This window comes from Rhyacophila brunnea, unplaced genomic scaffold, assembly GCF_057557595.1.
Source record: "Rhyacophila brunnea isolate RB1 unplaced genomic scaffold, BYU_Rbru_1.0 scaffold_1, whole genome shotgun sequence".
In the NCBI taxonomy this organism is placed as follows: Eukaryota; Metazoa; Arthropoda; class Insecta; order Trichoptera; family Rhyacophilidae; genus Rhyacophila; species Rhyacophila brunnea.
The window spans coordinates 29,824,630-29,834,398 of record NW_028232751.1 but is presented as its reverse complement, the minus strand read 5'-3'; the positions used below and the strand labels follow the sequence as shown (position 1 = coordinate 29,834,398).

Sequence of the window (9,769 nt, the reverse complement as noted above, 5' to 3'; positions counted from 1 at the left end):
TGCACGGTGTTATTAATGAATTTAAATATTTAGTTTTAATTGAATCTATTTCTTTAAAAATGAAAACAAATCAAACATCATTTATTCATTAAAGAAAAATAACTTTGATTATTTTAAGTTACGTAAATGCGTAATGGACAAAGTCAAAATGATATCTGGGTATGTAATTGTATAAATAACATTTAATCCAATCCGGTCATATATAGCAGAAATAACAACACGTCGTGGATTTTTCATAGAAAATTAATAATTATCAACGCACACATTTATTGTGATAGTTTATTTATCATAAGTAGATTTGCTTCAAAATATGTTTATAAATTATTAAATTAATTTTTAAGAGTCTTTATAATAATTTCAATCTTTAATTAATCAATGCAATATTTTTTATAGTCGTAAGTATTTCACCAAATTATACCTGATATATATTTTAAAGAGCAGCAATATGATTCTAAGAGAAAAATAGCTTTAAAAAAATATATTGAGTTATACACTTACTTGGTTGTAACAGATAATAAGTGTAGTTGGTTGACAATCATTGCTTCTATAAAAAATCTTCCTTCGTCATCATCTAAAGACTACAATACTATTGTGCACATTTCACGATTCTCAATCATTTTCAAGTGTTCTACAATTTAATACATTTAATTGTATCTTTCTTCGGATAATATTTTAAGTTATTTATAGTCACCGATATTTATTTTATTTTACTCTTATGATTCCAATTCTCATGCCGAAGTTCATCTGTGTAGTTCAAGTATCCACTATTGTAATTTAAAGTGAGAACTTTTACATCAAAAATACCATACAATATTGTTTATATCCATCAGTATTGTCGGAAATATTGACAATGCAATGCTGTTTTCATTTTCCTGTATGTCATTCAGTATAGTCACACTTATTGTCATTTATTTTAATTTTCAGAATTCAACTTCATAGTATCATAGACGAGTATGCCGTGGAGTGAGTGATGTTCAACATGTGTCATAAAGTTGACTGCAAAATTAATGACATTTTTCTTTCTTTCTTCAATTCTTGCAGAAGCGCGTATCTTCATATTGTTCTGGATTTGAAAATTTTATTATTTCTTTTTTGTATTTAGTACAATACGTTGCCACGTTGTATAGTTATAAGTGCCGCAGGATGTACCATGTGTTCACAATTCATTCAGATTATTCCCTCCTTAACTATCCTAGCTTACTGGGTCAGCTGAAAAATAATATGACAATTTTATTATCGATTTCAAAGAAAAAAAATCAAAATGAACAACACTACATTAATTTAAGAACATATAAGTCTTAAATAAACATACATAATTTGGAATATTTCAGAGGCACACCTATTCGAAAAATATTATAAAAATACATTTACGAATAGAACTTAAGCCCACCTTATAGAAGTTAAAAATATTATATTATAACTTTTTTTTAAATTAAACATCAGTTTCATAATATTGTCGGAAAATTATAAAGTGCTTAATGATTACATTTATAGCTTTTTTTGTAAAATACAGTACCCGATTGTGATGGTTGTGGGGTCATGTTTGTTTCGATGCAAATATTTATTCAAATGAATATGTTTGGGGTGCAGCAAAAACGACAGTTTCTATTGTCGTAAAATGTAAAATTTTTGGTATACATACTATAGTATATCAATATTACATATCAATAGTAAATCAACTATTAGAAAGCTTGTAAATTGAAAATGTAAATTGAATGTTAAATTATTATTAATTTTTGACCTACCTCTAAAACTACTGATATAAATAACATCCCCAAGATGGTACTGGAGGCGCGCAGGGTGTCTGCTTATATAGATGTGAAAGTGTTAGTTCTGAAAAAGGTAAAAGAAAATTGGTTACTCAAAAATGTATTTTGTTTGTATATGTACATTCTCTCACTGAAAGCCACATAATATCCCTACATAGAAAATAACCAAATGTGAATAATACAATTTTGATTCTACTGGTCACCCATTCAATCTGTCGGTCCATCCATTGGGCCGATTGACTAATGAGTTTTATTGTCGGTAATCCCCATATTTCCTTTTTTAGATATTTTTCTTGTTTCTGATTCTGTGAGTACTTTTTATCATTTACGTACTCGTATATTTATAAAATATCAAATTCAGCTGCATTTATAAGCTAAAAAGAATTAATCCAGAGGTTGATTGCAAAATTGTTTATTTATCAGCCACCATTTTTTTATATTTTATGACTTACTTAAAATAAGTTTTTTTTATTAATTTTATTGACGCTAACTTTAAAATGCAAGATGTGAACACTTGAGTGTGGATTTTACTTTTCTAACCGATCACATTTAATGTTTAATTTCATTATAAATTAGCTGTGAGATTTGTGAATAAACACTATAGCTATTTTATTAGAACACTTTGTCCACTGTAGTGAGCTCAAGTTATTTAAATGTTAGGAGGGAGATGCATGCCAGTAGAAAACCTAGCGAAAAAATACGAAGCTTGCAATTTGAGATTTTTTTTTTTTAATTAAAAGATAAACTTGGAATTGTAAAAAAATGTGAATTCATTGCAGGGTCACATCTTATTATTATATCATATTTTATGGTCATATTTATTATTAAAATTTAGTTTATTAAGTTTTAGATTTTTTGTCGTTTAGATTTTTGACTAATTCATCGTTTTAATATTTTTTATATTTATTTAAAAAATAAAGCATCGATTTTTATAAAAAATATAAATGTGTATAACTTGAAATCCTTTTTGACCTGTCTGAACCTGTCTGACGTGATGATTTTCAACACCATTTAGTTGCAAAATTATATTTTTTCAAATTGAAGAAAACTGATTTAAGGTATTTTTATAAACATTAAAAAGAAAATGGTTATATTACTAAGCATTTGTATAGAAAAAAAATAATTGTCAAGATTTTCATAAAAAAAATATTTATTATAGAAGTCATTTGGATTTTAAAAATGAATTTAATTGGTTTTAATTTTAATAATTCAAATTTATTATACAAATCACAAATTTAAAACGTTGACGACATGACATAATAATTACAAGAAAGAAAAAGAACTTTTTATATACAACATTTTTAAATTTTCTGTTGAATCATATAAACTTAACTAGACTAGCTTAAACGATCAAAAAAAATTGTATTGATAGAAATAATACTGAAATGTCATTTTGACATTTCATATTGATTTCCATAGTAACGCACGTATATATTAATAATTTAGTTGCTAGGATCCCAGATCCCTAGCAACCAATAATAGTGGATTGGATTACAGATTTCTTCCGAAATAACTTTTCATACAAAACAGAATTAATTGAAAATGAATTCAATTTTACTTAAAGATGGCTAAAAGTATTAAAACAATGCATTGGTATCGTGTTCTGATATATTCTAAAAGTTTCAAATGTCCTGCTAGTTGGGAAGTTAGTTAAAATTTGATTGCAAGATTTGTACTGGATAAACAACCACTGGACAAAAATAAGAATACGACTTAATAAACACGTTGTAAAAATATTTGTTAAATTTAAATAAAAATACAGGATTGCATACGTAAATAAGTGCATGGGAGCACATTGAGTAAACTATGTTAGAATACATATTTAAAAATTCTAAAACGACGTATAACTAAACTATAAATGTAGAGTATATGCTTCATAACTTTTCACTCCGGCGCTAGGATGAAAATGATGTAATTTATTCTAAATTTTTTACATACATTATCTATTTATTTATGTCAGAAAAAGTGCAAAGTTAGAAAACGTATACACTAACTATATACTCGTATTGAAATCAATTTAACTGGATCAAATTGAGCTGTCTTAATTTATGATAATTTTAGTTTTAACTAGTCACACATCAAATAGTTACAATGCAATTTGTTACTTGTCATTCGTTGACCGTCTAAAAAATCTTGGCTCTGATTGACGGCAAAGATTCAGCCATATTTTCAAATGTAATATAGGTAAGTGACTTTAATTATTTATTTTTATGAAATCTTATATTCTACAGGTACCTCCGTTCATTCTTTTGGACATGTAGGTATATTATAACAATATTTAAACAACGTATAATTACGTTTAGATAATAATAATATATGTTTCACAATCAATAATGCATGCAGTATCATAATGATTTTTAAAAAACGCATTCAAATTATGATATAAATTTATATTATTAATAATAATAATTAATAAAAGATCAAATTTTATTTTATGATGCATTTAAATAATTTTTTACAATTATTAAAATTTTATAAATCGTTTGGATTCATATTGATACCTACTCAAGATTAATATTTCTTTTAGTATTTTCAGTATAATTATTATAATCACGGTATTGATGTGATAATTAAATAATATACTTAATTGTAAGTCAGTGACTATAAAAGTATCGTGAACTAAATACGAATTATATCTAAAAAATAATATTAATTTTTGACTCACCACTACATCTAAAAATATAAATAACATCCCCATGGTGGTATTGGGGGCGCGCAGGGAGACTGATCACATAGACGGAAGTGCCAGTTCTGAAATTAAAGAAAAAAATGTTCATACAGCATACAATACAACGATGCATTTGTTAGTGTATTCAGTTCTCTTAGTTGATCGCTGTTTACAGACACTGATTTAATATTTATTATTAGTTTTTAGTAATATACTTATTAAAATAATACAGGTAAGGGTTGACTAAGTGTTATTTTAACAATGTTATATGAAACATTTATTATTAAGGTTTTAAGTGTTAAAGTATAATATACTATTATAATATAATATTATTATAAAAATTCATGGTATGTGGTAAATTTACTTGCAATGTAGGTAGGTAGATAGTACTCATTTTTAGTAGGTACAGCACAATTTTTCAATTTTATTGGAAAATCTACTTTTGACATCTAGGAAAATATATCATGGTGAATTTTTAAGTAATCAATGAAATTTGGCAGTCAAATTTAGTAAATCTATATCAAATATAATGTCTTATAATTATGACATAATAAACTGCTGTTACATTCTCAGTTTATAGATATTTAGTGAGTTTTTTACCATTTCGAGAATTAATCAATTTTGAAATTATCATTAAATTTTATTGTTTGTATTTTAAAATAACACATTTTGAATAAAGTAAAAAATCTAAATTAGTTTCAAATGAAAATTGTCCATCATTAGATGGCATTTTATGATAGATTCAGCATGTCAATTAAATTTTCTTACTTTATGGTGTTACATTATATAATTAATATAGCCGTCAAATATATCAAACAAGCACAATAAATATACTATAAATTGATATTCATCAGAAACTAAGTGGAGCAAAGGTCCATACAAAGTTAAAATAAATACAAATAAATCAATTTTGATTTGCAAACGATCAAAGTACTTATTATTACTGCGAAATATTATGAACTATCTTCTCAACAATGAAACAGTTAATTGCACTTAGATGAAAAAGGGGATCCTTATACCAACAGAGGCACCTAACGGAAAAATACGAATCCTGCAATTTGAGACATTTTTTTGATAATTTACAATTTCAAGTGTATTAATTAATAAATAATATGTATCTGAAAAAGATTTTGATAAATTTATAATTGTCAAAGAAATATGAATTTGTTACGTATTTATGTCACGAATAACGTTATTATTAGATTATAATATTTATAGTCATTTATTTAGTATCATAATTTAGTTTATTAAGTTTTCAATATTTGACAGCTTAGCTTTTTGACTAATTCGTCGTTTTAATATTTATTTTAAAAAACATCGATTTTTATAAAAATATAAATGTGTATAACTTGAAATCCTTTTTATTTATATCAAATTTTAATTTAGGCATCGTTCCAATATTGAAGCTTGATTTGATATAAATAAAAAGGATTTCAAGTTATACACATTTATATTTTTATAAAAATCGATATTTTTTTAAATAAATATAAAAAATATTAAATCGATAAATTAGTCAAAAATTGAAAACCTTATAAACTAAATTTTAATAATAAATATGACCATAAATATAACGTTATGATAACGTTATGCGTGACATAAATATGTAACATATTCACATTTTTTACAATTGTAAGTAAAGTTTATCTTTGACTTAAAAAAATCTTTTTAATGTTTTCAGATATAAATATGTATTAATTAATACAATAGAGATTGCAAATTAATTTTAAAAAATCCGCTAGGTGCCTCTTCTGGCTTGCCTTTCCCCCTTAAACCTACAAAATGACTGTTGTAACTATTAATTTTTTTATTTCAACTTTTATAGCGTTATCAAGATGAAAAAATAAAAAAAATACTATTACATATTAATGTTAAAATAAAAAATTGAATATTTTTTTTAAATAATACTGATTATAATAGTTACTAACGAATTTAAATTTTACTAAAAATATATCGATAAATCTGTTTTTAATTAGGCTATGGAACTTTACAAATTTTTTTTTATTATATGAAAACTTACAAACTTGTTAAAAAAAAAGCTTATTAAAATATTTAAGGGACGATGAAAGGCGTTACTCTTAATACGACACATTTTTTCATGATTATTTTTTTATCATTTAAATTCAGTTTCTTTATTTTTTGTTGAATATTTAATTTTAATTTTTGAACAATTTAATAACTTTAATTATATAGCAAACAATATTATTTTCAATTGAAAAGAATTCATAGTAATGAAAATAATTGATTGATTTTTTTTAATAATTATATCTACGTATTGTATAATAAAAACACTTCCATTTCTAGATATCTTTAGTAATACTACAAAATATTCATACACAGTTCATTAAATATCAATCACACAGAATAAAAATATGACAGATTCTTCAAATTCTTCAATAAATAATAATGAATACTTATGTAGAATTAATATTAATTTGGTTGGTTATAAATTTCATTATTGCACAATAAAAGTTAAAAACTAAGAAAAAGTGAATTATATTGCCAGAACAAAAGATGCAATAGAACAAAACAATGAAAATTTTACCTTAATAATATCATCAAATCAACATTTAAAAAAAATCTTATTATAATCGATTCCAATAGAATAATAAGAACTAATAATAATTAGTCAACAAAGTATTTATATTCACATAATTATAAGTTCAATTATAGCTTATAGTAATAAAAATATAACTTACGATTGGCACCCCCAGCTTGCGCTGTCTATGTCACCATGTTCTCCCTGCTAGTCGTTCAGGAAACTGTTAGATCGACTGACATTTGAAGAAGATTTCTCACGTTTTATACCCACGAATGAAAGGTCATTTCAATGATAAATAGGTGAATGTTATTAAACTTTTTTGTATATGTAAGCACATATAATGGAGGGCTGAGAAGTGAAGCAGTACAAGTCATTGGATATTTGAATATAAATAATATTAACTTTTACGTAATGCATATATATTATTAATAATAATTATCGGTTTATCTAGAAATGCGTTATTATTATTACTTTTGTCTCCTCGTTACTTCTAACTCTCTACCATGGCATACTCAACGTCCACCGATAATGTTCATGAAACTCGGTATATTTTTTTTTTTTTTTGACCATGTCCGATCCTAATAGGATCATATGGGCCTCCACAGAGTAGAGGTTTTGTATTAACAGATTTTTGTTTTTTTACGAGAAATGGATGTCAGCCACTTGCTCAACCTATTAGGTCCATACCCTGACTCATACACAAACTGAAAAACAATATGTGTACTTGCCAGACCCAGGATTCGAACCTGAGACCCACAGCGTGATAGTCCAACGCTTATGCCGCGCGGCCACCGTGGTATATGGCTCGGTATATGGTTGCTCTAAACTTTCGTAAGGTACAATGATTCGCTAATGTAAAAAGACAATAAATTGCAGGTATTTGATTGTACTAATTATAGTCGTTAACCCCAGACATTCCACACCAAGTTGACTATTGCAGCCACTCCTATTCGGATAGCGTGCTCTTTTTGCAAAGTACCATCTCTTGTGATCTGCATCTCCGAGGTATTTAAATCTGTTAATACTCTCGATCTTTTGGCCGTTGCTAACTAAAGGAAAATCTGGAACACGGCTTTTGCATAAAATGTTAGTTTTCTTTCCGTTGATTTTCAAAACCAAAGCGAAATTCATGTTATTGTTTAACTTCAATTGGTCAACTTTTTTTTGAAGTCCCTTGATTGAGTCGTTAAATAGGACACATTATTGTCGGACTTTAGACTGTACAGTTTCACCACGTGGGTAACACCTATAATATTGGTCAGGTAGAAGTGACACATACAATCAAAAACGTACCTAATAGAAAATTTTCGGAAAAACATAACTAAGTGGGATTTGAATTAACACCTTTCAATCTCCATGCAAATATTATATCTAATAAGCTACGATTCAACATCCCTCCTTATAAGCAATAGCTTATAACCGCTATCTGAAGTATTTAATTTATGTTTCAAAGTAACTACCTACTAATACTAAATAGTTACGAGTTTTCTACATTCGTAGATTTCATTAAATTAAATTAGGTAATACTTAAAATGTAACATGCACAGTTTATATAAATATATAACATTATTTTAATTGGAAATACATATATTTTTTTAATATTACCTATATACCTACATGTACCAAGTAGCTTTCAAACTTTCCTCTTATATCTAATATTTTTCAAATAATATGTACGTATTTAAGATTTTTTAAATTACATATTTTCAAAAATAATAAGTTGATTCATATTATGTTATGTAAAAAGTAAAATTATAGTTATTATAGCTTTTTATGAAAACCTTTAATAAAATATACTTACTTATTTTATTTATTTTAACTTCTGAAATTATAGAATATACATTGAATCTATTATTATTAAAAAACTGACATCATTTTCCAGCAGAATTATAGAAAAAGACCTAGTTTTTTGACTCGTGATTATTTTTTTATGCATTGGCAGTGAAAAGTTCAAGACAACTCACTTGTATTCTTATACTATTTATTATTGACTTCTAAGCCCTCGATATCGTGGAAAATTTAAATCATTGTGCAATGTTGCAGTAATATGATAAGACTTTTATTTTACTATGTTTATGTTACAATTTGTATCAAAGTACAATTTGCAACACTCTTCTCTATATATTTCCCTCCTTTACTATTCCATCCACTACGTGTCAAAGGTCACAATATACTTATAATTGTACTAGTTGTAAGGAAGGGGAATAATAATTTAGCGGCACCGTGTTTATGTCATCTTGGTGCCGCTAACGGGTAAATTGTTGTGTTGCGTAAAAAAATGACAACATTAAACAACAATAAATAGCTGTGACTCTAAAACTCTGAAAATCAGCGATCACACGATTTTTTCAGTTTTGAAATTCCATTTATAATATCACACTGCACGTATTTTTTTCCTAATTTGTTCTATTTCAATTTAGTATGGATACGCAAGGGAAGATGAGATCCTGAAATGCTCTAACTATAGAAAGATAAAACATATTAGCAGGTCGTATAAAGTATTTATACTCTTCCATTGTCTTTCGTTTGTTTGTTTTTCTTCCGGAAAGATTTCCGACGGATGAATATTCGAAAATACATAATGTGTACAAATACCATAATATGGTAACACATATTCAACAATATAAGGTTTTATACGATAATCTTATTTGATTAAAGCCGTCAAAACTATGAAGTAATTTAGTAATAACGCCCACGGTGGCCGCGCGGCATAAGCGTTGGACTACAAAGCCGTGGGTCCCAGGTTCGAATCCTGGGTCTGGCAAGTACAAAAATTGTTTTTCAATTTGTGTG

At 26.4% G+C, this 9,769-nt stretch overlaps 1 long non-coding RNA gene across 1 annotated transcript; it reads right to left on the bottom strand.

Moving 5' to 3' along the window:
* Positions 1-274: 274 nt before the first annotated feature.
* LOC147079669 (uncharacterized) lies at positions 275-7,201 on the bottom strand. Its single transcript, XR_015070295.1, has 4 exons — positions 7,134-7,201; positions 4,435-4,520; positions 1,746-1,833; positions 275-1,209 (listed from the first exon to the last, which is right to left on the bottom strand). It is a non-coding gene; the product is annotated as an uncharacterized LOC147079669 (long non-coding RNA).
* Positions 7,202-9,769: the final 2,568 nt, after the last annotated feature.